The sequence below is a fragment of the Salminus brasiliensis genome, chromosome 6, assembly GCF_030463535.1.
Source record: "Salminus brasiliensis chromosome 6, fSalBra1.hap2, whole genome shotgun sequence".
Taxonomy (NCBI): Eukaryota; Metazoa; Chordata; class Actinopteri; order Characiformes; family Bryconidae; genus Salminus; species Salminus brasiliensis.
The window spans coordinates 2,162,858-2,167,857 of NC_132883.1; the positions used below are offsets into that span (position 1 = coordinate 2,162,858).

At 44.7% G+C, this 5,000-nt stretch overlaps 1 protein-coding gene across 1 annotated transcript in view; it reads left to right on the forward strand.

The window, feature by feature from the left end:
• rnf220b (ring finger protein 220b) overlaps window positions 1-5,000 on the forward strand; it is a 53,033-nt gene that overhangs the window by 25,860 nt on the left and 22,173 nt on the right. The gene's annotated exons all lie outside the window — the stretch shown is intronic.

Genomic DNA, 5,000 nt, shown 5'->3' on the forward strand with positions numbered 1-5,000 from the left:
TCCTCATCAGTCTCTAATTAGCTGAGAGACCATTAAAAAGTAAACAGTGCTCCTGGACAGCTAATGCTATTAATGCATGCTAATCATCAGGCCAAGTAGCGCCGGTCAGCATGTAATTACTGATTAATGACAGACGATACGACTGTTGATTCTGTTTACAGTAAACCAGGGGTCAACAAGCAAATTTATCTTTAAACTGACCACTGAAGAAGGGCAAGATGAGGTCCAGCGCAAACTGTGCATCAGCATAACAAAGCCCAGGTGCAGCTTCAAGCTTTATTTTATCCTAAAGCATTTAAAACTCTTATATTTTGACCCAGAACTTTACAAACCCTTTACTGTGATCCCGTAGCCTAGAACTCTACAAATTCTCTTACTGTGACCTAGAAATTTACAAAATTCTCCTTACTGTGTCCCAAAACTTTACAACCTCTCTACTGTGACCAAGAACTTTACAAAATCCCTTACTGTAACCCACAAAAGCTCCTTTACCATGGCTCAGAACTTTACAACTTTACCATGGCCAAGAACTTTACAAACCGTCTTACTGTTAGCCAGAACTTTATAAACCTCCCTTACAATGGCCCAGAATTTTACAAACCCCTTCCCATTGGCAAAAACTTTACAAACCCCCTTACTGTGGGCTGCAACTTTACAAACCTACCATATTGTAGGTCACAACTTTACATCCCCTTTTTTTTGGTCCAGAACTTTACAAACCCCATTCCTGTGATTTACAACTTTACAATCCCTCATGTCTTTGGTCAAGAACTTTACAAACCCCCTTCCTGTAATTTACAACTTTAACAACCCCTCTCTTTTGTGGTCCAGAACTTTATAAATCTCCCTTATTGCGGCCCAGAACTTTACAAACCTCCTTATAGTGATCCAGAACTGTACAAAACCCCTTACTGTGAGTCACAGCTTTACACCTCCTGTTGTGTGGTCCAGAACTTTACAAACCCCCTTACTGTGAATCACAACTTTACAAACCCCCTTACTGTAAATCACAACTTTACAACTTTTTTGAATAGTCCAGAACTTTACAAACCTCCCGTACTGTGACCTAATGGTCCTGATGTGTCACATAACCTGACTCCATGATTTAGACCATCATTAAATAACCATTAAGAGCACATTAGATATTGACCGAATGGTGAGAGCAGAAAAGGGAGCTTAAAAAGAAGGAGCTCATTGATTTGACAGGGCGAATCGGACCTGAAGTGGTTTTCAGATTGATCTCACGTCCCGGCCAGTAGTCTGAAACTCTCCGAAGAACACTGTAGTGTTTGGAACTGAAGCGCCGTGGGATTTAGTGTTCTAATATTGCTCTGGCTCCTTTTCTTACCCTCTGATGTCCTTAATCACAGCGCATATTACACAATGATCATTAGTGTTTATGGTAGAGGAGGCTTCTAAAAGTGGACCTGCGGCATGCAGCCCTTTCTAGCGAAGGCCGATGCCAGAGCAGTTGAGCTGTGAGTTGATTAAAGAAAGAAAGGATAAAAAAAAGCAATGTACCTTTGAAAATGAAGGAAACGACTTTCCACAGCAGATGTGTTACTACATTGCCTATTATGTTGCCCATTAAATAGGCTCTCTCAATGGCCCATTATTTTCTCCAATAAAAACGGCTCACTGCGGCCTACATATCCACCACCCCGCCACCCCACACCCCCCCAGCTCACATTCACTTCAGAAAGCATATTTAAGAAACGATGAAATCCCCCCTGTATAAAATGAAACATTTGATGTCTTAAATATGAACCAGACGGTGTTTGGGCTAACCATGGCAGGTGTGGAGAGGGCCAATTCACTTCAATAACCACGAGTCTCCTCAGAAAACCTGCCAGAGAGCAACCCCCCCCCCCACCCACACACACACACACACACACACACACACACACACACCACATCCCCCATTACATACACCCACACATACCCCCTCCTCTGCCTTCCGCCTGCCCTCGGATTACTCAAAGGTAGTTCCCATTACGACAGCACTGAAAGGCTGAAGAAATTCATGGCCTGAAGCTGAAGACTGGCTAACTGGCTATGAAAGCTGGAACTGATGCACGGGAATCCACTCAATGCTTTTTTCTCATTAGCTTGCCGGGGTATTTCAGTGGTGATGGCATCTCAGGCAGGATAAGCTTCCCTTTTCCTTTTTTTTGTTTTAACATTTTTTAATATTGTGTATTTTATATATTTATTGTGACCAATAACTTTACAAACCTCATTACTGTGAGTCACAACTTTACAACCCCTCTTTTTTGTGACCCATAATTTTACAACCCCCCTCTTTTATGGTCCAGAACTTTACAAATCCCCTTACTGTGATCCAGAACTTTACAAACCCATTTACTGTGAGTCACAACTTTACAACCCCTCTCTTTTGTGATACAGAACTTTACAAACCCCTTTACTGTGACCTAAATTTTACAAACCCCCTTACTGTGAGTCACAACTTTACAACTCCTCTCTTTTGTGGTCCAGAACTTTACAAACCCCTTTACTGTGACCTAAATTTTACAAACCCCCTTACTGTAAATCACAACTTTACAAGCCCTCTCTTTTGTGATCCAGAACTTTACAAACCCCCTCAGCTCAGCTCTTGATTAGGGCAGGTTTTTTTTTATGAGTTTGATGGTTTAGATGGTCCACCAGCGTATACACAACCTGACCAAGCCTGGTAACCACCACCAGATACCACAAGGTGCCCTGTAGCAGCACCAAGACATCAACAACAGCAGATCCTTTAAGTCCTGTAAATTGTAAGGTGGGACCTCCATGAGGATCGGTGAGCCTTGAGCGGTTGTCCTTCCTTGGAGCACTTTTGGTAGGTCAGTACTGACCACTGCATACCAGGAGGAACACCCCACAAGACCTGCTCTGTCTGATGTTTTGGAGATGTTCTGACCCAGTCAGTCATTATCTAGAACATCACAGTCTGGTTCTTGTCAGAGTGTCTAAGATTCTTATGCTTGTCCATTTTTCCTGCTTCAGCACCTTCATCACCTTCATCACCTTCATCACCTTCAAGAACTGACTGTTCACTCGTTGAGGTTCGCTGAGGTTCTCAGGAATCTCCTTTGTTCAAACCGAAACACATTACTATGAATATATGTGGCGAAGACCCAAGTTCATGTTCTTGAAGCATGGGAGGGCCTGTTAACCATAAACCGTAAGCCAAACCCCCCAAAAGCAGCATTTAGGACATAAGGAACAAAGGGAGTCAAAGTCAAAGCTTTGCCCTCCTGCATTTCTCCATCCCCGTTATGACATGTTGGTAAAACACCCAAAGCAACCGGTCCTGCTCATGTCAATCAAGCGTACCGAGGCCTTCCTCCACTTTGCCCTGGGTGATGTAACTGCTTACGTTTACGGAAATCTGGGGGCCTGGAGTGCTGTTCTTTTTTGGCTCCAGCCTGGAGTGTTGTCCTTTTTTGGCTCCTGACATATTGTTCTAATGTGATGGAGCATCCGGATGAGATGTGGCATTCTGGAAAGGTCAGCTCCCGGCCGTCTCAGAATCCGTCTGTCGCCGTGACAGTGGCAGCTGTCATATGGATGCTGGCATGTGCAGTCAACCCGCCGCACAGAAGAAGATATGGACCTTTTTACGCCGTGCCTGAAGATCAGGCCTGTCGTTTCAGGGCATCAGGGTGTGACAAAGGGCATGATGCCTGCCAGGAGATCCTCTCTCTAACATCTCTAACATCACACTGATGTTTCCATAAGCAAAGTGAAGACGCGGCTTATAGGCTTATATGGCTTGTGTCTGGGTAAACGTCCTTTTTTAAGGATGGTGGGATTGCCAATAGAATAGGACTCTCTGGAGCAGATCCACAAACATGAACCTATTGGCACCATGCTGCCTAATGCCAGGCGTGGGCTATAGAGGGGTATAATAAAGCCCCCCAGCATTGAGGAGCTGTGGAGCAGTGGATGAACTGTGTTCTCTGGTGGAGCTCCATCCAGTACTTTTGGGATGAGTTTGGGAGTTGTAGACGATGAGGTGGGATGGTGATCATCATCCAACATCCTGACCTCACTAACGCTCTGATTGCTGAATGCAATCAATCAAATTCTCACAGCAATGGTCCTCAAAATCTAGAAGAGAAGATTTTTCTCTGGACAGTAGAGACAGTTACTCCAACAAAATCAGGATCCATTCTTGTTAATACTCTTGATTTCAGGTGTCCCAATACTTTTGTCCTTTTAGATGCATGTTGTATAGCTGAAAGCACTGACTGTTTATAGATAACTATCCCGTACCGTTACAGTTGAAGGGTAGGTAAAAGGGAAGTGTCCCCTAAAGTTGCACAAGCGACAACAAAAGGACACTCCTTCCCGAGTCAAATCGATTTCCTCTTATCGTTCTATTACCGGGAGACGTTATCTATGGAAGTCATTTGGTTATAAATTCAATTTCAGGTGAGAGCTTTTCGTTGTTTACTGATGCTAGCTTTGCAGAAGCCAGACGAGGGAGCAGTCCATGCATGTCAGGGAATTCATTTAGAATGAAGCCTGTGCGAGACACAGCGGAGCGCTGACAGGCAGGGCTTCCTCAAGGGCGCGAGACCAGGTAGCTCTCGCATGTAGATCCATGTTTTATTCACATCTATTTGCTTTCATTTGGCCTGTTGTTAGCGGCCGATTGCTTCAGTAGGGGAAACCGCGACCGGAGCTGCTGCCCCTGTTTCCTCCGTCATGCTGCTGCCTGCCTCGCTGTTGACAGGTTTTATTTGGTTAATAGATTTTCCCAATCTGTCAGCAGCAGCAGCAGCAGCAGATGCCTGTAGGTGATTCACCCTGCAGCAGTTAGGGTGGGACACTGTGGCGATGCATTAGGGGGGAACAGGGGGAATTGAAATGGAGTTATTCCGGGGAACAATTCTGACCCCCTGTTTAACCCCACCAGTCATACTGATGAGACCGGAATTCTGTCTACGATGTGTGATGAGCCAATCTCACTGTAACAGTAGAAAACTGACCCT